The 27,678-nt window shown below is 38.7% G+C and overlaps 1 protein-coding gene across 2 annotated transcripts in view; it reads left to right on the forward strand.

Annotated features, from left to right (window-relative positions):
* The window catches only part of PRRG1 (proline rich and Gla domain 1), a 149,907-nt gene that overhangs the window by 112,706 nt on the left and 9,523 nt on the right, over positions 1-27,678 (forward strand). The gene's annotated exons all lie outside the window — the stretch shown is intronic.

Below are 27,678 nucleotides of genomic sequence, written 5' to 3' on the forward strand. Positions count from 1 at the left end.
TTTTCTTCTTAAGATTTTATCCATTCGCTTGACAGAGAGAGATCACAAGTAGGCATAGAGACAGGCAGAGAGGCAGGGGTAGGTTGGGGTGGCGGGAAGCAGGTTCCCCACTGAGCAGAGAGTTGGATGCTGGACTCCATCCCAAGACCCTGAGATCATGACCTGAGCCCAAGGCAAAAGCTTAACCCACTGAACCACCCAGGCACCCCTATTCGAGGTATCTTTTTATACTAAATTTGTTGAGAGTTTTTAATCATAAATAGATGTTGAATTTTGCCATATCCTTTTTTCTGCATCTATTGAAATGATCGTATGATTTTTATCCTTCAGTTTATTAAAATGGTGTATAACGTTGATTGATTTATGGGTGTTGAACCATCATTGCATCCCTGGAATAAATGCCCCTTGATAATGGTATATAATCCTATTAAAGTTTTGTTTAATTTGTTTTGCTAATATTTAGTTGAGTTTTGCATCTGTGTTTTTCAGAGAGATTGGCTTGTAATTTTCTTGTGGTGTCCTTTTCTGGCTTTAGTATCAAAATGTTAGCCTTGTAAAATGAATTTGAAGTGTTCTGTCATATTTTTTGGGAATTGTTTGAAAAGAATTAATATTCTTTTTTAAATGTTTGGCAGAATCCACCAGTAAAACTGGTACTGGCCTTTTGTTTGTTGGGAGGTTTTTGATTACTGATTCAATCTCATTACTAGTAATTGGTCTCAGATTTTCTAGTTCTTCATGATTCTGTTTCGGTAGGCTGTATGTCTCTCCAAAATTATCCATTTTTTCCTAGTTTGTCCAATTTGTTGGTGCATATAGTTGAAAGGGAGTTAAGTGCACCAACCCCACCCCCACCCCATGCAGTCCAAAATCTGAATATAACTTTTGACTCCCCAGAAACCTTACTGCTATAGCCTACTATTAACCAGATGCCTTACCAATAACATAAATAGCCAATTAACACATATTTTTATGTTAAATGCATATAATACTATATTCTTACAATAAAGTAGAGAATATACAGTGTTACTAAGAAAATCATAAGGAAGAGGAAATACACTTCAAGTACTGTAGAAAGTCCACATATAAGTGGACTTTTGCAGTTCAAATTCATGTTTAAGTGTCAACTGTAATTGTAGCAGTCTCTTAAGTTCATTTGTATTTTTGTTGTAATTGTCTCCTGTTTCTGATTTTGTTTGAATCTTTTTTTCCTTAGCCAAGCCAAAGTTTATTGATTTTTTAAAATTTTCATTTCATTTTCTGAACATCCTGTAATGTAATATCCACATTTATAAATTTAAAAAATCTTCTAAAATCATTCCAAAATAAATAACATTCCATATATCCTGCCTTTTTTTTTAACTTTCAGAGTAATAGCAGTATCTTGGGCGTGTCCTGCCAAGTAACTATTGGAGGACAAAGTTCATAGTGATCCATAAGCACTGATTTGAGTGTGGGAAAGGGTCTTGTGATCTCAGATACATTTGTAATATTCCAGCAACAAAACCTATTTCCTACACTTGAGACCAGTCTTTCCTAAATCCATAGAAAGTGCTTCTGTCACAAGGTGCCCAAATGAAGCCAACTATAGGAGTATTAGCAGGGACTCAGAGTAAGCATCATCATGGACAGCAGCTGTCGCCACTGACTCCATGCAGTGGGCAGAGTTGTTCTTGCTCGAAGATCTCCTAACAGAAGGGATGAGCATTTTTCCCCCAGAGGTTTGAGAACTGAAAGTATAGATGAATGAATGAAGTGGTGGTTGAAGAATGCCAGAGGGGGTGTTCTGACCATTTGATTTTATTTATCCTTTCCAAAAACGAGCTGTTAATTTTCTTGACCTTTTTAAATTTTTTTCTGATCTCTATTTCACCTTTTTCTCCTATGATATTTTTTTTATTTACTTCTTTGTACTAACTTTGGGCTTAGTTTGTTCTTTTCTCTAGTTCCTTGATATGTAAAGTTAAGTTGTTTATTTAAGAGCTTTATATTTTGATCTTTTTTTCGTGATGTAGACATTTATCAGTATATACTTGTCTCTTAGAATTGCTTTTCCTTACTATGCAGCCATCAAAAAACAAAAACAAACAAACAAAAAAACAACCGAAATCTTGCCACTTGCAATAATGTGGCCCCGTGGAACTAGAGGGTATTTTGCTAAGTGAAATAAGTCAGTCAGAGAAAGACAATTATCATATGATCTCTCCGTTATGAGGAATTTGAGAGGCAGGGTGGGGGGGGTCCTGAAGGGTAGGGAGGGAAAAATGGAACAAGATGGGATCGGGAGGGAGACAGACCATAAGAGACTCTTAACCTCAGGAAACAAATTGAGGGTTGCTGAGCCGGGGGGGGGGGGGACTGGTCTTTGGATACTGGGGAGGGTATGTGGTATGGTCAGTGCAGTGAATTGTGTAAGACTGATGATTCACAGACCTGTACCCCTGAAGCAAATAATACATTATATGTTATTTAAAAAAAATTTTTTTTAATTTTAAAAAACTGCTTTTCCTGCATCCCATCTTTTTGGTAGGTTGTATTTCCTTTAGATATATTACTCTGATTCCCTTTTGAATTCTCCTTTGACCCACAGGTTGCTCAGGAGTGTATTCTTTTGTTGTTGTTATTTTTAAGTTTTTATTTTATTTTTTTAAGATTTTATTTATTTATTTGGCAGAGAGAGATCACAAGTAGGCAGAGAGGCAAGCAGAGAGAGAGAGAGGAAGAAGCAGGCTCCCTGCTGAGCAGAGAGCCTGATGTGGGACTCGATCCCAGGACCCTGAGATCACAATCTGAGCTGAAGGCAGAGGCTTAATCCACTCAGCCACCCAGGTGCCCCTAAGTTTTTATTTTTAACTAATCTCTACACCCAACATCGGGATCGAACTTAAAACCCTGAGATCAAGTGTTGCACACTGCACATACTGAGTTAGCCAGGCACACCAAGGAGCATGTGTGTGTTTGTTTTTAATTTCCACATATTTGTGAATTTCCCAGCTTCCCTTTTGTTATTGACTTCTAGCTTCATACAGTTGTGTTCAAAAAAGATAATTGATGAAGCGCCTAGATGGCACAGTCGGTTAAGCATCTGACTCTTGGTTTCTGCTCAGGTCATGATCTCAGAGTACTGGGATCAAGCCCCACGTTGGGCTCTCTGCTCAACAGAGAGTCTGCTTGAGATTCTCTCTTCCTCTACCCCACCTGCTCATGCTCTCTCTCGCTTTCTCTGAAATAAATAAATCTTTTTAAAAAGAGAGAGAAAAGAAAAGATAACTTGGTGTGATTTTGGTCTTAAATTTGCTAAAAATTGTTACATGACCTATCACGTGGTCTATCCCCATGTGATATGTTTTGTGTGTACTTGAGAAGAATGTGTATTTTCTTGTTGTTGGATGGAATGTTCTGTAGATTTCTGTTAGGTCCCTGTGGTCTAAAGTGTAGTTCAAGTCCAGCATTTCCTTTTTTTTTTTCTGGATATGGTATGCATTTTTGATAGTGGAAGCTTAAAATTCCCAGCTTATTGTATTACTGTTTATTTCTCCTTTTAGTAGTATTTGGTTTATATCTTTAGGTGTTCTGTTGTTGGTTGCCTAAATATTTACATATACCTTCTTTATCTTTTTATAATGACCTTCTTTGTGTGGATCATTTTTAGCTTCAAGTCTGTTTTGTGTGATAGAAGTATAGCTGCCCCTGCTTTCCTTTGGGTACCTTTTGTTTGAAATGTCTTTTTCCCACTTAATTCACTCTCTACATGTGTCCTTAAAGCTAAAATAAACCTTTTTAAAAAAATATTTTATTTTGGGGGCATCTAGGTGGCTCATTTGGTTAAGCTTCCAACTCTTGATTTTGGCTCAGGTCATAGTCTCGAGCCCACATCAAGCTCTGTTCTGTGCATGGAGCCTGCTTAAGATTCTTTCTCCCTTTCTCTCTGCTCCTCTTCCTCCTCACTCTTGTGCACATGCTCTCTCTACTCTCTCTAAAAATAAATAAAAATGAAAGAATAAAAAATTTTATTTTTAAGTAACCTGTACACCCATTGTGGGGCTTGAATTTATGACCCCCAGGTCAAGATTTGCACACTCCTCTGACGATGCCAGCTAGGAGCCCCTAAAATAAGTCTCTTATGGGCAGCGTATCTTTGGACCTTGTTGTTTTGTTTTGTTTTTGTTTTTTGTTTGTTGTGTTTTGTCCCTTCAGCCATTCTGTGTCTTTTGATTGGAGAATTTAATCCTTTCAGAATTTAAAATAATTATTGACAGGTTAAGGGCTTATTATTGCCATTTTGTTTTGCAGATCCTTTGTTCCTTGTTTTCTCTCTTGCTGTGTTCCTTTGTGATTTGATGACTATTTGTAGTGGTATTCTTTGACTCTTTTATCATAATTTTTTTTTTTTTTGTATCTAACACAGTTTTTTCCTTTTGTCTTTGGGGTTGGTTACTGGAAGATTATTGTATCCTTTGGTTGTGTCATGTTTCCTTGATTTTTTTCATGTTCCTTGAAGTTTTGCATTGCACTGTTCTCATTTGAAGTAGCAGTCTTTTACAATCTTTGCTAACTGCCTTCAGGAGAGAAATACTTGCTATTAGCCCTGATAGTGGTTCTCGGACTTTCTCAGACTTTCTATGGATACAGCTGCTCTGCACTTCTTACTCCCTCTTGTGGCAGAATTCTTGAGCTCTCTTAGGCCTTCTCTCCATCCTGCAATGCACCAGGCCAGGTGTTGACATTCTCACTTTTGTTTTCCGGAGAGTGGTACTAAAGCTTAAGTTTATGGTAACTAGCCATTTGCCCAAGCTCACTTTTGCCACTGCTGACATGAATGTGCTAATGATAATGAGGAAGCACAGAAAACCACCAGAATCTGCAGGTCAGAGACCACAAATTTGAGCTATAGTGCCACCTTTTGGAAGACCAAAGGGTGAAGCACGCACACAGGGAGCTGACCAGTGTGGCAGAAGTGTGTGGTGGAGGCATTCTGAGTGCTAGGCAGACGCATGGGCCAGTTGAGGTCATCTGTGGGTTTTACCAGCAACTCATGGGCAGGCTTCTTGATGAAATGTAAGACACAGTTGGTCAATCTGTGTCCCCTTAATACCCTCTGAGAGTCTTATGTGCTGGCTCTCCTAGCTTCTTCCTGATCCCCAGTCATGGACCTGAAGATTGGTACTTCTCTCCAGTGTGTCCTACATTTGTATTTTGTACCATTGGTGTACAGAAGTTCTCTGGAAACCTGAACTTCTATAAAGGTTCTCCAATCTGTGGATGCTTGTGTAAGTAAATCATTGTTTTCCAGGGGCTCCTGAACTGTAGCCAGGATGGACTAGAATGAGTTCACAGGCCACTGCACGGTCCATAGCTGGGAACAAATTCTATATGCCTTTACCTAATGCATAAGTGGTTGAGATTCCTTCTGAGTCATCTGGTATATGGAGCTGGATCATTCCATAGCTCTCACAAAGGCACTTCTGTCTGTGAATGGATGCCAAATGGTGGTTGGGGTGGGGCAGAGCAAAAACAAAGGGCTGTCTTAGTACACCATGATGCTGACATCACTCTTGCTAATATTTCTATTCAGGACTTTGCATCTCCCTACCTCAAGATGTAGTTTTCTTTTCAGGTGTGTGAGTACCATCTTTGTCCTATTTTGGTTTTAGGCTTATTCTGGCCCTGTAAAACAAATTGAGATTTTTTTTTCATTTTTATGTGCTCTGGAATAGTTTTCATATTATAGGTTGTCTTGTTCTAAGAAGATTTAGTAGAATTCATATTAAAATTATCTGAGACTCCTCTCAAAGATAGATGATTTTATTTCTGTAAAAAATGGCTTTGGGATTTTGATAGGGATAACATTGAATCTGTAGGTTGTTTTGGGTAACACAGGTATTTTAACAGTATTAAGTCTTCTAATTCCATGAACATGATCTGTCTTTATATGTATTTATTTCTTTAATTTTCATCAATGTTTTGTGTCACATTGATGATCATGTGCTCAACTCTCCTCATGCCCCAAGGATAAATCCCACTTGCTGAGGTTTGTTGCATCTGTATTCATCACAAATGTTGGCATGTAGTTTTCTTTTATTGTAGTGTCTTTTTCTGGCTTTGCAAACAGAATAACACTGGCCTCATAAATGTGAAAGGGTCCCCTCTTTTTCAGTTTCTTGGAAGACTTTGAGAAGGATGGTAGTAATTCCTCTTAAATTCATTTAGAACCAAGAAAGGCCACAATAGCCAAACAATCTTGAGAAAGAGGAACAAAGCTGGAGGCCTCACACTTTCTGAATTAAAAACATATTACAAACTTACAGTAACAAAAACATTACGGTACTAGCATAAAGACAGACAAATAGAACTGAATCAAGAGCCCAGAAATATAACCCACAGATACACACTCAAATGATGTTCAACAAGGGTGCCAAAATACACAATGGGGAATGTATAGTCTGCTCAAAAAATAGTGTTGGGAAAATTAGATACCCATATGTGTTAGAATGAAAAAGAAACTCTGTATTACACCAGAGACAAAAATCAACCCAAATGGATTAAAGACTTTGACATAAGAGGAAGGTTGGGCAGTGGGGATCACATTAGAGCTACTGATAAAATTATAATAAAAACTGATAAATCATAATGCGTGTTGCCATGGAGAGTCCCTTCATTACAAATTAGAATTACCACCAGCTACATCCCAAACCAATTACATCAGTCTCTGGGGGCAGGACTTAGGCATTCCAGGCTGTCAAACCAGTGTAAGCACCTTGCTCCTTAAAGTGTGCTCTATGGCAAGCAGTCACCTGAGAGCCTGTTACAAATGCAGAATCCCAAGCCCCACTCCAGACCTACAGTATCAGAATCTCCATTTTCATAAGGCCCCAGCTGATGAATATGCCCCTTGATGTTTTTGAAGCATTGCTTTATCACCCTGGTTTTCAACTGTGGCAACACATTGGGATAACCTGGGATGCTGGAAAATAGTACCCGTGCTCAGACTTAAGCAACTTACCCAGTTACATCCTTCTGGATATACTGGAAGAAACACACTAAAAACTTACTGTAACTTCAGCAGCTATCATTGAATGAGCACATATTTAAAAAGACTTGAAAACCTTATCTAATTTCCATTGATGTTGGATATATGCACACACACTAACTTTTTAATTTTTTTAAATTCCAGTATACTTAACATACAGTGTTATTTTTAGGTGTACAATATAGTGATTCAACAATTCCTTACATTACTCACTGCTCATCCTGATAAGTATATTCTTAATCCCCCTTTACTTATTCCACCGATCCTCCCCTCCCCCTCTCCACTGGTAACCATCTATTCTTTATAGTTGAGAGTCTGGTTTTTTGTCTCTTTTTTCCTTTGTTCATTTGTTTTGTTTCTTAAATTCCAAATATGAGTGAAGTCATATGGTATTTGTCTTTCTCTGCCTAACTTCTTTCACTTAGCATTATACCTTCTAGATCCATCCATGTTGCAAATCACAAGATTTCATTCCTTTTTTTTAAGATTTGTTTATTTATTTTTGAGAGAGAAAGAGAAAGTGCTCATGCACATGAGCTGGGGGGAGGGGCAGAAGGAAAGGGAGAAGGAGAGAAGCAGATTCCCTGCTGAGTATGGATTGCGACATGGGGCTTTCTCTCAGGACCCTGAGATCAGGACCTGAGCCTAAATCATGAGTCAGATGCTCAACTTACTGAGCCACTGCCCCAAGATTTCATTCTCTTTTATGCCTGAGTAATACCCTATTATTTATGTGCTACATCTTTATCCATTCATCTGTCAGTGAACACTTCGGTTTTTTCCATATATTGGCTCCAATACACTGGGATGCATGTCTCTTTGAATTAGTGTTTTTGTTTTCTTTGGGTAAATACCCAATAGTGGAATTATTGGATCATATGTAATTCTGTTTTTAATTTTTGAAGACCCTTCATACTGTTTTCTACAGTGGCTCCAACAGTTTGCATTTCCAACAGTGCATGAGTGTTCCTGTTTCTGTACATCCTCTCCAGCACTTGTTTCTTGTATTTGTAATTTTAGGCATTTTGACAGGTGTGAGGTAATATCTCGTTGTAGTTTTGATTTGCATTTCCATGGTAACTAGTGATGGTGTACATCTTTTCATGTGTCTTCTGGCCATCAGGATGTCTTCTTTGGAGAAATGTCCATGTCTTAACTGGATTATTTGATTTCTTGGTGTTGAGTTGTGTAAGTTCTTTTTACATTTTGGATACTCCCCCTTTATCAAATAAGTCATTTGTGAGTATCTTCTCCCATTTACTGGGTTGTCTTTTAGTTTTGCGGGTTGCTTCCATTGCTGTGCAAAAGCTTTTTATTTTGACGTAGTCCCAATAGTTTATTTTTGCTTTTATTTCCTTTGCCTCAGGAGACATATCCAGAAAGATGTTATGGCCCATGTCAGGGAAATAACAGCCTATGCCCTCTTCTAGGATTTTTATGATTTCAGGTCTCACATTTAGGTCCTTAACCCATTTTGAGTTCATTTTTGTGTATTGTGAAAGAAATTGGTCCGTTTTCCCAGCACCATTTGTTGAACTTTTTCCCATTGCATATTCTTGCGTCCTTTGTCAAAGATTAATGGACCATAACATCATGGGTTTATTACTGGGCTTTCTATTCATTGATATATGTATCTGTTGTCATGCCAGTACCATCCTATTAAGATTACTATAGCTGTGTAATATAACTTCAAATCTGTAATTGTGATACCTCCAACTTTGTTCTTCCTTTTCAAGATTGTTTTGGTTATTTGGGGTCTTTTGTAGTTCCATACAAATTTTAGGATTGTTTTAGTTCTATGAAAAATACTGTTGGTAATTTGATAGGGATTACATTAAATCTGTACATTGCTTTGGGTAGAATGGAAATTTAAACAATATTTTTTTCTTCTAACCAATGAGCACAGAATGTTCTTCCATTTGTGTCTTCAATTTCTTTCATAAATATTTTATATTTTTCAGAATACAAGTCTTTCACTTCCTTGTTTATCTCTTATTATTTTTGGTGCAATTATAAATGGGATTGTTTTCTTAATTTTTCTTTCTGATGTTTCATTATTAATGTATAGAAATGCAGTGGATTTCTGTACATTGATTTTGTATCCTGCAATCTTACTGAATTCATTTGTCTGTCCAGCAGTATTTTGGTGGAGTTTTCAGTATATCATATCTTGTCATCTGCAGATGGTCAAAACTTTGCTTCTTCCTTACCAATTTGGATGCGTCTTATTCCATTTTTCTTGTCTCCTTTCTGTGGCTTGGACTTCCAGTACAGTGTAGAATAGAAGTGGTGAGAGAGGACATCCCTGTCTTGTTCTTGATCTTAGGGGAAAAGTTCTGTTTTCACCATTGAGTGTGATGTTAGTTGTGGGTTTTTCAAAGATGGCTTTTATTATGTTGAGGTATGTTTCCTCTAAACCTACCTTGTTGAAGGTTTCTATCATGAATAAATGTACTTGGGCAAAAGCTTTTTCTTCAGTTATTGAAATGATCATATAGTTTTTATCCTTTTCTCTTATTGATGTAATATATCACTTTGATTGATTTGCAAATACTGAACCATCCTTGCAACCCAGGAATAAATCCCACTTGGTCATGGTGAATGATCTTTTAAATACAATTGTTGTTTTTGGTTTGCCAATACTTTGTTGAGGATTTTTGCATCTATGTTCATCAGAGGTACTAGCCTATAGTTCTTTTTTGTGGTCTCTTTATCTGGTTTTGGTATCAAAGTAATACTGGACTCATAGAATTTGTAAGTTTCCTTCCTCTTCGAATTTTTGGAATGGTTTAAGAAGAATAGGTATTAACTCTTCCTTAAATGTTTGGTAGAATTCACTTGTGAAGCCAGGGCACTTTGGTGGCTCAGTCTGTTAAGTGTCCAACTCTTGGTTTTGGCTCAGGTCATGATCTCAGGGTTGTGGGATCCCTCATGGGGCTCTGTGCTCATTGCTGAGTCTGCTGGAGAGTCTCTCCCTCTCCCTCTGCTCTTCCTCCTACCCACAATCTCTTTCTTTTTCTCTCTCCGGTAAATTTTTTTTTTTTTTTAAGAATTTACTTATGAAGCCATCTATTTTGACTTTTGTTTGTTGAGAGTTTTTTGATTACTGATCCAGTGTCCTTGCTGGTAATTGGTCTGTTCAAATTTTCTATTTCTTCCTACTTCATTCTTGGTAGGTTATATGTTTGTAGGAATTTATCTTTTTCCTATAGTTTGTCTGATTTCATGGGATATTATTTTTCATAACATTCTCGTTATAGCCCTTTGTATTTCTGTGGTGTCTGTTATTTCACCTCTTTCATTTCTGATTTTGTTTGAGTCCTTTCTCTTTTTTCTTGTTGAGTCTGGCTAAGGGTTTGTCAGTTTTGTTGATTTTTTTTTTTTTTTTTTAAGAACCGGCTCCTGGTTTCAGTGATCTGTTCTGTGGGGTTTTTTTGGTTTGTTTGTTTTAGTTATATAATTTATTTCTGTACTAATCATTATTTCCTTCCTTATACTGGTTTTGGGTTTTACTTTTTCTTGTTTTTTTTCTGCCCCTTTAGGTGTAAACTTGGGATTTTTGAAATTTTTCTTGCTTCTTGCCTGCCTTGCTATAAACTTCCCTCTTACTACTGATTTTGCTGCATCTGAAAGATTTTGGACTGTTAGGTTTTCATTTTCATTTGTGTCCATGTATTTTTTTATTTTCTCTTTGATTTTACAGTTGACCCTTCATTGTTTAATAGCATGTTACTTACCCTCTATGTATTTGTGCTCTTTCCAGATTTTTTTCTTGTTGATTTCTAGTTTCATAACATTGTGGTCATAAGAGATGCGTGGTATGACTCCGATCTTTCTGATTTGTTGAGGCTTGTTTTGTGGTCTATTATGTGGTCTATTCTGCAGAATGTTCCATGTGCACTTGCAAAGAATATGTATTCTGCTGTTTTAGAATGAAATGTTCTCAATATATCTGTTAAAAACATCTGGTCCACTGTGTCATTGAGAGGTACTCTTTTCCTTGTTGATTTTCTGTTCGGATGATCTGTCCATTGATAAAAGTGGTGTTATAGTCCCCTACTATTATTGTATTACTATCAATTAATTCCTTTATATTTAACTCTTTTATGTATTTCGGTGCTTCCATGTTGGGTGCATAAATATTTACAACTATTATATCTTCTTATTGGATTGTCCCCTTAATGAGTGTATAGTGTTCTTCTTTGTCTCTTGTTAGGGTCTTTTTTAAAGTCTATTTGTCCAATATAAGTATTGCTACCCAGCTTTCTTTTCACAGCCATTTGCATGATAAATATTTCTTCGTTTCACTTTCAGTTTGCATGTGTCTAGATCTGAAATGAGTGTCCTATAGGCAGTGTATAGATGGATCTTGGATTTTTTTTATCCATTTCATCACCCCATCTTTTACTTTGAGCATTTAGCTCATATACCTTCAAAGTAATTACTGATAGGTATGTATTTATTGCCATTTTGTTACATGCTTTATGGTTGTTTTTGTAGTTCTTCTCTGTCCGATTCTTGCCGTGCTCACTGCTCTCATGACTAGTTGGCTTTCTTTAGTGATACACTTGGATTCCTTTGTCTTTGTTTGCATCTGTGACTGGATTTTGACTTGTGTTAACCATTAGGTTTGTATATAACATCTTCTGCATATAACAGTCTGTATTAAGTTTGTAGTCACTTGAGATTGAACCCATTTTTTACTCCTCTACCTCTCACCATGTTTTAGGTATATGGTGTCCTACTTTATATCCTTTTGTGAGTCGTTTGATTGATTTTTATAGATATACTTATTTTTACTGCTTTTGTACTTCCTCCCTTTCTTACTCTTATTTCTAGTCTTTCCTTTCCAAAGAGTCCCCTTTATCATTTCTTGCATGGCTAGTTTAGTGGTCATGAGTTCCTTTAGCTTTTGTTTGATGGGGGAACTCTGTCTCTTATATTCTGAATTATAGCCTTGTTCGATATTCTTATTCTTGGCAGCAGATTTTTCCCTTTCAGGTTTTTGAATGTATCATGCCACTTTATTCTGGCCTGCAAGGTTTCTGCTGAAAAATCAGCTGATAGCCTTATGAGGTTCCCCTTCCATTTAACGATTTTCTTTTCTCTTGGTGCGTTTACAATTCTCTGTTTATCACTACTTTTTGCCATTTTAATCACTGTGTGTCTTGGTGTGGACTCCTTGGGTTGATTTTGTTCGGGGCTCTCTGTTTTTTCCTGCCTCTGAATTTCTGTTTCCTTTCTGATTTGTGAAGTTTTCAGCTATTCTTTCTTCAAATAAATTTTCTGCCTCCTTTTCGCTCTTTTCTTTCTGGGGTCTCTGTAATGTGAATGTTATTACCCTTGATGGAAACACTGAGCTCCCTCAATCTGTTCTTGTTTTGCCTAGTTTTTTGGTTTTTGTTTTTTCTGACCTGCTGAGCTTGATTGCTTTCCATTACTCTGTCCTCCAGGTTCCTGATTTGTTCTTTCACTTCTTCTAATCTACTGTTTATTCCATCTAGTGTGTTTTAAATTTTATTAATTATCTTCTTCATTTCTGATTCTTTTGCATCTCTTTGTTAAGGATCTCACTGGTTTTCTCCACTATTTCTCAAATCAAGTAGTATCTTTATGATCATTACTTTAAATGATCAGACGTATTACTTATCTCTATGGTTTTGTCTGGTTCTTTCATTTGGGATATATTCTTATGTTTCCTCATTTTGTCTAACGCTGTGTCTCTTTCTGTTAGGAAAGTCAGCTATGTCTCCTGCTCTTGAAAGTAGTGGTCTTATGAAGAAGAGCTCTTATAGTGCCCTGCAGTGCACTGTCCCCTCTTTACTGGAATCTGGCACTTCAGGGGTGCCCCCTATGTGTGTAGCATGTGCCCTGCTGTTGTGAGCCACATTTTCCTCAGTCCAGTTGTCTGCAGTGGCCTTCTTTGCCTGTTGTGGACAGCGTTTTGTCCCTCTAGTTTAGTGGAACATCTGGGGCCGCCAGGAGCTCGAGTTGAGCCAGACCAAGCATTTGCCAGAGATGCAGTAGCACCAAACTGCAGGGCGTTTACCCTGCGTTGTCCTCTTGAGAAGCTTTCATTGTGAGCTTTAATCAGACCAGCTGTCTGCTCCTAGCCCACTGCTGGGTCCACAATCTGACTGGTTTGTGTAGTTATCTTTCCCTCTCCCTAGGGCAGGAGTTAACTTTGGCGTGGTATTGGCTCCTATCAGGGCTTCCTGCATGCTGCCAGGCTTCTAGCCCTGGTTTAAATGGTCTCTGGCTAGGAGCATTCTGGAAGAGGCAGATCTGCAATGTGTGGGGAGGTGGGGGTTAGTTGGGCAGTCATGTTAGCAAGCTTCACATTCCCCAGGTGTTCTGTGAGAGGGGCCTTGCAGACTCTAGACTGAAGTGGGCCTATCTGAAAGGGGCAGATTTGTGGGTTGGGGGCTGGTATAAGTTAGGTAGTGGATGTCAGCTCCTTGCTATTTCCTGCAGGGGGGAGGGGGAGGGAAATGGTGCCTGCCAAGCTGCTTTGTTCTTGGAGACGTCCCTAAGGGATCCCTGCCCCTCCAAGACAGGCTCTGAGATGAGTAAACAACTCTCCCTCCGGTATGACTCAGGGGTTTTTCAAACTGGTGCTTCTGTGCTATATTTCAGGGGCTGTTTGTTCTGTCTCTATAAATGTGGGAACTCAGCTTCCTCTCACTTTTCAGGCTCTCCCAGAGCCAAGCCTATTGATTTTTAAAATTCTAGGTTTTAGGTCCCACTGATTGTTATGAACTTACAAAATTTGGTCCCTCTGGTTTTCAGAGTCAGATAAAGAATAATTTTTGCTGCACGGCCTCCCTGGTGTAGTAGCCTTATTCTTCTCCCTTCCCTGTGCCTAGGGGTCCCTCCCTCCTATGGTCCACTTGCAGGCTGTTTAGCTCCTTACCACATCTCCACCCTTCCTGCCCTCTTTGATGTGGCCCTTTCTCTGCGTTTACTTGTGGAGTTTGTTCTGCCAGTCTTTGGGTCATTTTCTGGGTTATTTACACTGGTATGTGTATTATCTAGTTGTATCTATGGGACAAGGTGACCTTATTAGGGTCTTCCTACTCTACCAACTTCCCCCATAATCCCATACTTTATACCTTTTCTTAACCAATGCACATCGTACTTTTCTTGCATCGAGATGTTCTTGTATTATTTTGAGTAGATCTAATTACAGGTACTATAATTCTTAAGCCTTAGAACCTTTACTTCTAATAAAAACTAAGAAGTAAGAAATTGTGAATTGTTAGACCACATTTAGAGTAGATTGGCAAATTTATGAGTAGATTTCATTATTTTTGGTAGCATGTGCTTTCTAACAGTACAAAATGTGGCACAAGAAATGTTTGCTGACACGTCCAAATATCTTTAGGTAATGAGAGCCAAAAGCAGATACATCTATGTTTAGTAATTAATGTTTCAGTATTTTATCTTACTTGGAAATGATCTATATATTCAATGAATTTCCATCACAACCGAGAAAAACTCTAAAGTTCCAGGTTACCAAAAATAATTGGGTAATTATTTTTCAGTAGGCATACCATAAAACATTGTTATTGGAAAGTACTGTTGTAAGCTTTTATCCCAATTATATGTTTAACATATTTTTAACAGTCATATTCAGATTACTTATGCAAATTTCATGAGAGAGTAAAACAGCCATCGTGACAAAGTTCGCAAAACATATGGAGTGAGCTTATTTGACTTACCAGCTCAGGTAGAATACAAGATATATGATTACATTCAATGCTGACAACTCTGACAATATCTCTATTTTAGTTAAACCAAAATAAACTAGCTTTAATTTACCAAATATTATCCCAGATCACATAAATTTATAAAGCATTTTGGTTTGTTTCTATATTCTGGAGAGTTTAGAAATACTAAATTTGATAAGTGCTTATTCTTCTGAGTCGATTAAATCAAACTTCTTTACAAAGTAATTTTGGCAGTACCATCCAGGGGAAGAAAAATATGTCACATATGTATCATACACCCACAGACATAGGCAGAAACACAGACCACCCTGTAGCTTCCATTCAAAATTTTAGCTATGAATCAGGTACAATACAAACTCCACTAGTTGATAATAACATTTGAATTCAAATTCTGTTCCAGGCAGACCAAGTTAAAGTTACCTGCTTCAGCGGCTAAGGCTTTTTACTAATATTTGTGGAAAAAATTATGAAGATGTGTATTTTTCCTTCACAAGCAATCTTTTGGAAGGTATGGACTAGATTTGGGCAAAGGAGTGTTTATAGCAGGTTGTATTTTAAAAGGCCTCTTTCCTCCACTGTTTATCCATTCTTGGGTGATTGAGGGCAGTATCTTATTTACCTTCTTGGGTATTTACATTTCAAAGATGTAAAATTTACATCTTCAAGGGACAGAGAAAGAATGTAAGTTTTCTCCTGTTAGTTTTGGTGCCATTTGGATAACTTCAGCAGTTGTAATAAAATGTTGCAGTGAAGACCCATAATTAGGAGGAGTGTCTGGTCAAAGGAATTCTCTGGACTGAGGGTCAAATAGGTCATCTTTAGGGTTGCAATTGAAGGAGGTCATTTGGGTCACTAAACACAGGGAAATGGTAAGCCCATTGGATCTTGCCCATTTTGCACAGCTGGAGACAGACTTTGTCTGAATGTTTTGCCTTCACTGTGATCCTTAGCAGTGATCACTGTGGGAAGGATGGGCACAGCACCAGGCAGTAAATTATCTATGTGAGGAGAGGAAGGCCCCTTATACAAATAACTGGCTCCCAGGGCCTTTCTTTGCCTTCTCTTTTCCTCCTCACTGGAGGCTTTGATAACCCTGTCTACTTTTTCCTTGGTTTCATGGACCCCTTATGAATCACTTTTCTTGCTTTCGCTCAGTTCATGGGAAAGCTGAGAGGGCTCACGATCTGTGGTATATCTCAGAGGAAACAAGCATATAGCTCATATGGATCTTTAAGAACATTGTGGATTTTAAAGCCTTTAGAGATGCGGACCGTTTGGACCATTTTGGCCACCATGAATAACAGTCCATAGCCCCTTCCAAAACACAAAACAACCTGCGAGAGCCAGTTAGCTTCCTTCTATCTTATGCAGTCCTGCTGCATAAAATCTTTTAAAAGTTTTGACTTCCAGTTAGCTTCTGATCTGTTTCCACTTCTTCATTTTCTCCCATTACCTCAATCTTACGTGTTGTTAATCAGTAAGTTTTGGATGATGCTACTGTGCACCCCCTTCATAGGCAGTTGCTTTCCAGGGTGTCCCAATCAACCTGTCCAGGAATTGGGTCCACTTCTACTAGCCTGATATACGCAAGGTCTTTGGGAAAAGCCCATGGGTGTCTAGAATGTAGTGCCAGAGCCTTGGCATGTTGGTATGCTGCAGCACTGAGCAATTCCCAGGAATCATCCATGGGGTTCTACATTTACCAAGGAGCTAGTGCACCTCCTCAAGGTTCTTAGGGGGTGCTGCCAATAGATGTTCAGGAAATTTATTTACTTTTTTTTTTTTTAAGCAACTTTGAACCAGGGATTAACCCATGATAGTTCATCAGGTCAGAGGACAAAGAGCAACAACACACTGTGTTAAATGGCAGCATAGAGACCATAGGCCTCTGTTACATTTGCCTTTTCATTGGGCCACTGGTTTGCTGTTGGAAGGCTCTTTCCTCTCTGGGTTAGGACGTACCATCTAGGCACAACCCACTGACTCAGCTGTTATAGACAGAGGCTGCTTATCCTCTTCAACTACAGGAATCCTTTCTTCCTGCTTTATTCCACAGCCTCTCCTTGGGCAGTGGAAATGGCTTTGCAGTCCACTCCACCCGACTTAGTTCTCCTCGGACTTGAGGCATAGAGGACCCTTGTGCACATCAATAGTCAGTTAAGGCCCTTATAATCAATGGTTTGATCATCTGGTTAGACCATTTGATCTTCATCAGGCTGCTCTGGGAAGAACATTAAATTATCAGAGCAGCTGGGATATTTTGGGTTCCACACCACAGGCAGCACATGACAGAGACAATGTGTAAGTGAAAGCACAGAGTGGAGCAGCAGACCTCCAGGAAGCAGTGTTCTTTTCTCGGATGAGGTTCCCCACTTGAGTTAGGTGGTTTTTAAGCAAGTTACAGCTAAATGGCATTCAGTTAACTGCAAGGGCAAACACTCAGTCCTGCTGACTACCTCAGTTGTGTGCAGGTCTCGGGCTACAAGTAACCAGTATGGAGGCCGGACCAGCCCTTGTGGTTTTTATTATGATTGCAGATGCCCTCAGCAAGACCATCAAGAAAGTTGGAAACAAACAAGATTTATTGCTTACAGGTTCCGGAAAGCACACAGCAAGGTCATGGAAGGAGAGAGAATACAGGGCTAGGATTTTGTGTGTTCACTCTTTATTTGTGAATTTAAAACACAGGAAGAGAAAAGCCATCCAAATGGTCAGTTATCGAAATCAGCGAAGATCTCTAAAACAAAGGAGGAGGAAAGGAGTTGTGGGGGTGGCTCTTTATCTAAATGTATAGCAGGCAATATATTTATTCAAGATAGCCATCTTTTAAAGTGGATGCCCCTGCAATCAAACCTCAAGTCAGATGCTTGCATCACAGAAAGGAAAAACTATCAGGGCTCACACTATAATATCTTAGAGGTTTCAGAATACAGGTTATCTCCTTGGTTAAATTTGTTCCTAGGTATTTGGTTCAATGAAATTGAAAATGGGATTGTTTCCTTATTTTCTGATAGTTATTAGTGTATAGAAATGCAACATACTTTTGTATATTGATTTTGCATCCTGCAACCACACTGAATTTGTTCATTAGTTCTAACGGTTTTGGGCAGTCTTTAGCATTTTCTATATATAATATGTCATCTACAAATACAGTTTTGCTTTTTCCTTTCCATTTTGGGTGCTTTTCGTTTCTTTTTCTTGCCTAATTGCTCTGCCTAGGACTTCCAAAATTACCTTGAGTAAAAATGGTGAGAATGGTCATCTTTGTCCTGATCTTAAAGGAAAAGCTCTCAACTTTTTGACATTGAGTATGATGCTAGCTGTGAGCTCTTTATATATGGTCTTTATTAAGTTGAGGTAAGTTCCCTCTAAACCCACTTCGTTGAGAGTTTTTAATCACAAATTGCCATTGAATTTTTTCCCATGCTCTCTGCATCTCTTGAGATACAGATGCAGGGATATAAGATTTTTATGCTTCAGTTTGTTAAAGTGGTATATCATACTGATTAATTTACAGATGCTGAACCATCCTTGCATCCCTGGAATAATACCTACTTATTTATGGTGTATGGCCCATTTAATGTACAGTTAAATCTTGTTTGCTAATTCTGTGTTTGGGAGCTACATCTATGCTTATCAGGGATATTGGCCTGTAATTTTCTTTTCGTGTGATGTCCTTGTCTGCTTTTAGTATGAGGATAATGCTTAGTCTTGTAAAATGAGTTTGGAAGTGTTCTCTTCTGTTTCTTGGAGTGGTTTGAGAAGGATCTGTATTCATTCTTCTTTAAATGTTTGGTACAGTTCACCAGCGAAACCATCTGGTCCTGGATTTTTGTTGGTTGGGAGGTTTTGGTTACTGATGTGGTCTTCTACCTAGTAACTTGTCTGTTCAGACTTTCTGTTTCTTGATGATTCAGTCTTGGTAGGTTGTATATTTCTAGGAAATAATCAATTTCTTCTAGGTTGTCCAATCTGTTGATGTTTAATTGTTCATAGTACTCTTTTATGATCTTTTGTATTTATGTGTTATCTGATTTTAACTTCTCTTTTAATCCTTTCAGAAAACCACCTTTAAGTTTCATTGATCTTTTCTGTTGTCTTTAGTGTCTTTTTTATTTCCAGTCTGGTCTTTGTGACTTCCTAACTTTGGGCTTTGTTTTCCTTTCCCAGTTCTTTGAGGTATAAGGTTAGGTTGTTTAGGGTTTTTTTCTTGTTTCTTCTTAATGTACACATTTAGCACCATGAACTTTCCTCTTAGAACTGCTTTTGCTGCATCCCATAACTTCTGGTATGTTGTGTTTCCATTTTCATTTGGCTAGAGATTTTTTTTTAAGATTTTATTTATTTGGCAGACAGAGATCACAAGTAGGCAGAGAGGCAGAGAGAGAGACAGAGAGAGAGAGAGGCAGGCTCTCTGCTTAGCAGAGAGCCTGATGTGGGGCTCGATCCCAGGACCCTGAGATCATGACCTGAGCCGAAGGCAGCGGCTTAACCCACTGAGCCGTCCAGGTGCCCCTGTCTAGAGATATTTTAAAATTTCTTTTCTTCTTTGATCCATTGGTTGTTCAGGAACATGTTTAATCTCTACCTGCTTGTGAATTTTTCAGTTTTAATTGATTTCTAGTTTCTTACCATTGTGGTTGGAAAAGATGGGTGGTATGATTTGTCTTCTTAAATTTATTAAAACTTGCTTTGTGCCATTATATGTGATCCTGGAGAATGTTCCACGTGTGCTTGAGAAGAATGTGTATTTTATTGCTTTTGAGTGGAATGTTCTGTATATACCTGTTAACTCCATCTTGTCTAATGTGTCATAGAATACCTTTTCCCATTCCTACACTTTCTACTGTGTGTGTGTGTGTGTGTGTGTGTGCGCTTACATCTGGAGTGAGTCTCTGATAGGCAGCATATAGATAGGTCTTTTTTTTCCTTAATCCATTCAGTTATCTCATGTCTTTTGATTGGAACATTTAATATATTTGAAGTAATTACTGATACGTATATACTTAATGCATTCTTACTGTTTTCTGGTTGTTTTTGGAGTTCTTCTTTGCTTCTTTCTTTTTCTCTTCCTCTCTTCCCTTGTGCTTTGATGACTTTCTTTATTGTTACAGAAAAAAAAATATAAAGAAAGGAATCCAAGCAAATCTGTTACAGGTTTTTTGGTGTGTGGTAACCATGATGTTCATATATCACATTCTCTGTAGATAGTAGACTGTATTTTTGTATTTGTGTTTTTCTGATGGGGTGAATTCCATTATATTTCAGCTCACTGATCCATTCTTCTGCTTTTTCCAGTCTGTTCTTGAACATCTCTCATGTATTTTTCAGTTCAATTATTGCATTCTTTAGCTCTGTGACTTCTATTTGGCACTGTCTTCTATTTTCTGCCCCTTTGTCAAAGTCCTCACTGTCCATCCATTCCTCTCCTGAGCTCTGTGAGCATCTATGACTGTTACTTTGAACTCTTTATCAGGTACAGCACTCAACTCTGCTTTACCAAGGTCTTGTTCTGAGGTTTTATCCTTGTTACTTCATTTGGAGCATACTCCTGTTTCTCTCTTTTGCTTCACTCTCTATGCTGATTTCTATGCATGAGATGAAACAGCCACCTCTTCCGATCTTAAAGAAGTGGCCCCTGCACCAGCTTTTGATGACTCTCAGACCTTTGTGACTGTCCAAGCAGCCTATTTTTAGTGCCTCCTAGTAGTTGAGGATATGCCAAGACATGCCAGTATCCCTAAGGGCAGGATGTCAGCCAGCATCAAGATCAAAGCTCACTGGAAGCAGAACCTCAGATGGCAGCTTTTAAAGTATGCAGGCATAGTTCTTTGGGACCACAGATGTAAGTTCTGCTGGCCACCAGTGCCAGGCAATAGGGCAGAAGCTACCAAAGTCAGAGCACCAGAAAAAGAAACAGTGTCCTTTCCAGGTAATACTGATGAGTTGAAACAAGGCAGAGAGAGCATGCAAAGATGTTGTCCCCTATCCTCCATCCCGAGAGGATTTCAGTAAGCCCCTAGATGCATCTTAAATTAGATGCCTGCCTCTCCTGCTCCTCTTGCCAGTGCATTAAGATTAAGCAAGTAGGGCAATTTCCTTTTTTTTAATTTTTATTTTTTTTTAAGATTTTATTTATTTATTTGACAGAGATTGCAAGTAGGCAGAGAGGCAGGTGGCGCACGGGGTCGGGGGTGGGGGCAGGCTCCCTGCTGAGCAGAGAGCCCAACACAGGGTTGGATCCCAGGACCCTGAGATCACTACCCGAGCTGAAGGCAGAGACTTTAACCCACTGAGCCACCCAGGTGCCTCAGGTCATTTTCAAAGAAAGTCTGAGTGCTTTTCGGTTGGCTGCATCTATACTCAATGGGGAGTCCATTCATATGAGCCCTTTCAGAACCTTTTCTCAATTTTCCATAGCCTTATAGGTCTTGTGGATGTAAGTCCCTTTAGCTTTCAAAGATCTCAGGTGATGTGTTAAAAACTGGGTATCTGATGTAGGGTTCCAACTTTTCACTCCTCAGGGAAAAGCAGCTCATGGTTTTGAGTTCCCTTACTCTTGGTTGCGGGTCACAGCACCACAGGTCGGGTTTTATGGTGCTTTCATGTGGGTTTTTTCTCATTTGCCCAATGCGTACAAGGTGCTGTTAGTTTTTAGGTGTTTTTCATAGGAATTTTTTTTTCATATGTAGCTATAGATTTAGTGTGTCTGTGGAAGGAGGTGAGTTCTAAATCTTGCTATAAGTTGCTCTCTTGAACTAGAGCCCTGAAAGAATAAATTTTTAACAAATTTTAATACTGGGCATTAGGGGTATTTTGGATCTTGAGATTGCTCCTGTTGCCTCATATGCCAGGACGACTATCCATTTACTCCTCAAGTATCCTGACTCGTGACTCTAACAGTTTACAAAAAATTACATGTAAATTAAGAGGGTCTATTTTCTGTTTGCCACCTTGCAAAATAATAGTCCCCATAATTAATTTTAAAAAGACAACAAAACTGTACCATCTTCTTTCTCCCTCAGCTATACCATTTTCAACTCATAGTAAAATAAACTGAATTGGGGCACCTGGGTGTCTCAGTTGGTTAAGCATCTGCCTTCAATTCAGGTCATGATCCCAGGGTCCTGGGATTAAGCCTCACATCGGGGTCCCTACTCTGAAAGGAGTGTGCTTCTCCCTCTCCCTCTCCCTGCTCCTGCTTTCTCTCTCAATCTCTCTGTCTCTCAAATAAATAAATTTATTATTTTTTTAAGATTTTATTTATTTATTTGGCAGACAGAGATCACAAGTAGGCAGAGAGGCAGGCAGAGGGAGATAGGGGAGGCAGACTCCCTGCAGAGCAGGGAGCCTGATGCGGGGCTTGATCCCAAGACCCTGAGATCATGACCTGAGCTGAAGGCAGAGGCTTAACCCACTGAGCCACCCAGGGGCCCCAAGAAATTTACTTTAAAGACTGAGTTGACACCATACTCAGCAGAAATATTGTTTCTCAATAATTTGCACACTAGTGGCAGTTTCAAGATAATGCCTTACTTTTCCTAATGTAATTTACAGTTTATAAATGTTCTACCTTTTCTTAGAAGTTATATCCATATATTCCTATCCTATTGATGAAGGAATTAACACAAAGATGTTAAGTGACGTTTGTGTAATGCCAGCTGTTTTCTGTAGAACATCAATCATCCTTGGTAAAGCATCTCTTGCTGGAGTGCCCCAACTTGTTCTCACTTGAGGCAGCTTTTGGAGTTAGGATTGTGATTTTTGTCCCACCTCTCTGATAGTCTTTCCCTTTCATACTGCAGAGACATTGTGGGTTCAATTCCAGACCACCATAATAAACTGAATACTTCAATAAAGCTAGTCAGAGGAAGTTTTTAGTTTCCCAGTGCATATAAAAGTCATGTTTACCGTACACTGTAGCTTATTAAGTGTGAAACAGCATTATGTATAAAGAGATCATGTGCACACCTTAACTTAAAAATATATTATTGCTAGAAAATGCTAACCATCATCTGAGCTTTTAATGAATCATAATCTTTTTGCTAGTGGAGGGGCTTGTTCTGATGTTGCGTGCTGACTGATCAGGATGGTGGTTGTGGCACACTGATTGACTCTTCCTTTCATGAACAGTCTCTCCGTAGTATGTAGTGCTGTCTCATAGTGTATGACCCACAGAACCGCTTTCAAAATTGGAGTCAGTCTTCTCAAACCCTAGTGCTGCTCTATCAACTAAGTTTATGTCCTATTCTAAATCCCTTGTCATTTCAACAATCTTCATAGCCCCTTGAGCCGTAATTCCATCTTTAGCAACCACGTTTTGGCTCATCCATAACATAATCACGAGATTGCAAAAATTCAGTCACATCTTCAAGTTCCGCCCCTAATTTTAGTTCTCTGGCTCTTTCCACCATATTTGCAGTTACTCCGTCCACTGAAGTCTTGAACGCCTCAAAGTTATCCGTGAGGGTGTACTTTTTCCAAACTCCCAACATTGTGGATATTCTGACCTCTTCTCCTTAATCACAGATGTTCTTACTGGCATCTAGAATGGGGATTCCTTTCCAGAATGTTTTCTTTTTCAAGTTTCAGTGGTAGAGTTTAGTGATTCATCAGTTGCATATAACACTCAGTGCTTATTATACCACATGCCCACCTTAATGCCCATCACCCAGTTACTCCATTCCCCAACCTACCTCCCCTCCAGCAGCCCTCAGTGTGTTTCCTATAGTTAAGAGTCTCTTATGGTTTGTCTCTCTGACTTTGTCTTATTTTATTTTTCCAGCCTTTCCCCTTTGTTCATTTGTTTCATTTCTTAAACTCCACATACGGAGGAATCATATGATACTTTTCTTTCTCTGACTTATTTCACTTAGCATAATACCCTCTAGTTCATCCATGTCATTGCAAATGGCAAGATTTCATTCTTTTTGATGGCTAATACTCCACTGTATGTATGTATGTGTGTGTGTGTGTATATACACATCAATCACCTCTTTTTATCCATTCATCTGTTGATGGACCTCTGGGCTTTTCCCATAGTTTGGCTACTGTGGACATTGCTGCTATAAACATTGGGATGCATGTGCCCCTTTGACTCATTAAGTTTATATTCTTTGGATAAATACCTAGTAGTGCAGTTGCTGGGTCATAGGTAACTCTAATTTTTTGAGGAACGTCCATACTGCTTTCCAAAGTAGTTGTACCTGTTTGCATTCCCACTAACAGTGTAAGAAGGTTCCCCTCCAACATCTGTCATTTCCTGAGTTGTTAATTTTAGCCATTCTGAACTGATGTGAGGTGGTAGCTCATTGTGGTTTTCGTTTGTATTTCCCTGATGCTGGATGATTTTGAGCAATTTTTTTCATGTGACTGTGGACCATTTGTATGTCTTCAGAGTCTTCTGCCCATTTCTTGACTGGATTTTTGTTTTGTTTTGTTTTGTGGGTGCTGAGTTTGATAAGTTCTCTATAGATTTTGGTTACTAGTCCTGTATCTGATAAGATGTTTGCAAATATCTTCTCCCATTCTGTAGGTTGCCTTTTAGTTTGTTCACTGTTTTCTTTGCTTTGTAAAAACTTTTTCTCTTGATGATGTCCCAATTTTTGCTTTTCTTTCCCTTGCCTTTGGAGACATGTCTAGCAAGAAGTTGCTGCAGCCAAGGTCAAAGAGGTTGCTGCCTGTGTTCTCCTCTAGGATTTTGATGGATTCCTGTCTCACACTTAGGTCTTTCATCCATTTTTGAGCTTATTTTTGTGTATGGTGTAAGAAAGTGGTCCAGATTCATTCTTCTGCATGTGGCTGTCCAATATTCCCAGCACCATTTTTTAAAAGATTTTATTTATTTGCCAGAGAAAGAGAGTACACACAAGCAGGCAGAGAGGCAGCGAGAGAAGCAGGCTCCCCACCGAGCAAGGAGCCCGATGTGGGACTCGATCCCAGGACCCCAGGATCATGACCTGAGCCAAAGGCAGCGGCTCAACCAACTGAGCCACCCAGGCATCCCCCCAGCACCATTTATTGAAGAGACTGTCTCCCCCCCTGCCTTTGGATATTTTCCTGCTTTGTCAAAGATTAGTGGACCATGGAGTTCAGGGTCCGTTTCTGGGTTCTCTATTCCTTTTTTTTTTTTTTTTTTTAAGATTCATTCATTTGACAGACATCACAAGTAGGCAGAAAGGCAGGCAGAGAGAGAGAGAGAGGAGGAAGCAGGCTCCCTGCTGAGAAGAGAGCCCGATGTGGGGCTTGATCCCAGGACCCTGGGATCATGACGTGAGCCGAAGGCAGAGGCTTTAACCCACTGAGCCACCCAGGCGCCCCTGAGTTCTCTATTCTGTTCCATTGATCTAGGTATCTGGTTTTTTGCCAGTACCACACTGTTTTGATGATTACAGCTTTGTAATAGAGCTTGAAGTCCAGAATTGTGATGCCTCCAGTTTCGGTTTTCTTTTTCAACATTATTTTGGCTATCGGGGGTCTTTTCTGGTTCCATACAAATTTTAGGATTGTTTGTTCCAGCTCTGTGAAAAATACTGATAGTATTTTGCTAGGAATTGCTTTGAATGAATAGATTGCTTTGGGTAGCACAGACATTTTAACAATATTTTTTTCTTTCAATCCAGGAGCATGGAATGTTTTTCCATCTCTTTATGTCTTTGTCAATTTCTTTCATAAGTGTTCTGTAGTTTTCACAGCACAGATCCTTTACCTCTTCGGTTAGGCTTATTCCTAGGCAGCCTAAGGTTTTTGGTACAATTTTAAGTGGGATCAATTCCTTGATGTCTCTTTCTTCTGCATCATTGTTAGTCTATAGAAACGCAAGTGAATTCTGTGCATTGATTATATATCCTGCCACTTTGCTGAATTCTGGTATGAGTTCTAGCAATTTTAGGGTGGAGTCTTCTGGGTTTTCTTCATGAAGTATCATGTCATTTGTGAAGAGTGAAAGTTTGACTTTTTTCTTGCTGATTTGGATGCCTTTTATTTCTTTTTGTTTTCTGAATGCTGAGGCTAGGACTTCCAGTACTATGTTGAACAACAGTGGTGAGTTATGAAATTGAGGTGTGTTCCTTCTATCCCGACTTTGTTGAGAGTTTTTATCAGGAAAGGATGCTGTATTTTGTCAACTGCTTTTTCTGCGTCTGTTGAGAGGATCACATGGTTCTTTCCTTTCTTTCATTAATGTGGTGCATCAAATTGATTTGCAGATGTTGAACCGCCCTTGCAGTTCACGACTAAATCCCACTTGCTCGTGGTGAATAATACTTTTAATGTACTGTTGGATCCTTTTAGCCAATAGCTTGGTAAGAATTTTTGCATCCATGTTCATCAGGGATATTGGTATATAATTCTTCTTTTTGGTGGGGTCTTTGGTTTTAGGATCAAGATAATGTTGGCCTCATAGAATGAGTATGGAAGTTTTCCTGCCATTTCTATTTTTTGAAACAACTTCAGAAGAATAGGTATTAAGTCTTCTCTGCTGGGAGGCCATCTGGCCCTAGACTCCTGTTTGTTGGGAAATTTTCAATTTCCTTGCTGGTTATTGGTCTGTTCAGATTTTCTATTTCTGCCTGTTTCAGTTTTGGCAGTTTATAGGTTTCTAGGATTTTACCTATTTCTTCCAGATTGCCTAATTTAGTGGTACATAATTGCTCATAATATTCTCTTATAATTGTACTTCTTCGGTGTCAGTTGTGATCTCTCCTGTTTCATTCATCATTTTGTTTATTTGGGTCCTTTCTCTTTTCTTTTTGGTAAGTCTGGCTAGAGGTGTAGCAATCTTGTTAATTGTTTCAAAGAACCAGCTTCTAGTTTCGTTAATCTGTTCTACTGTTTTGTTTTTTAAATTTCTGTATCACTGATTTTGGCCCTAATTTTTATTATTTCTCTTCTCCTGCTGGATTTAGGTTTTATTTGTTGTTCCTTTTCTAGCTCCCTTTAAGTGTAAGGTTAAGTTGTATATTTGAGACTTTTCTTACTTCTTGAGAAAGGCCAGTATTGCTATATACTTCCCTCTTAGGACCACCTTTGATGCCTCCCAGAGGTTCTGAACTGTCATGTTTTCATTTTCATTTGCTTCCATGTATTGTTTTAGTTCTTTAATTTCTTGGTTGACCCATTCATTCTTTAGTAGGATGTTCTTTAACTTCCATTTACTTGTGTTCCTTCCAAATTTTCTCTTGTGATTGAGATAAAGTCTTAAAACATTGTGTTCTGAAAATATCCATGGTATAATCTCAGTCTCTGTGTACACATTCTGTAGCACCCCAAAACAATTACAATAGTGATATCAAAGATCAGTGATTACCATAATAAATATAAGTTTGAAATATTCCGAGAATTACCGAAATGCAAGAGACACACAATCATTGTTGGAAGACTTGCTCCGTGCATGGTTGCTACAAACCATCAATTTAAAAAAACACGGTATCTATGAAGTACTTAATAAAGCAATGTGCATTACAACGAAATATTGCCTAGACTTATTCAGAAAAGGAAGAAGCCACGTGAGTGCTGTGTATAAAGACTGCTCAGCCCTTTTCAGCAATACACACCCACTGAAAGCATCACCCACTTCCAGATGATTAATCAGATTGTTAAGACATGTTTATCTCTGTTCCTTCCAATTATGAATAGAGTCCTTCAGGTCTTGAGTCACAGTCTGAGTGACTGGAATACAGTTTGACTGTTCAAAAACAGAAGTGAGAAAATTCTCAACCGAAAAGCACACATGGCCTGATAGAATCTTGTACATACTGAATTTTGTTCTGAAACCCACCTGTGGTGAAACATTTACTTTGGGGCTCCTCCCTCTGAAATGGTTCAGATCTCTCTGGCAGCTTCAGATTACATTCATTATTTATATAATTTGAACCTTATCTAAAACTACTGAGACCCTTTAAGGATATTTTATTCATT

This window comes from Lontra canadensis, unplaced genomic scaffold (assembly GCF_010015895.1).
Source record: "Lontra canadensis isolate GAN:19392208 unplaced genomic scaffold, GSC_riverotter_1.0 scaffold86, whole genome shotgun sequence".
Classification (NCBI taxonomy): Eukaryota; Metazoa; Chordata; class Mammalia; order Carnivora; family Mustelidae; genus Lontra; species Lontra canadensis.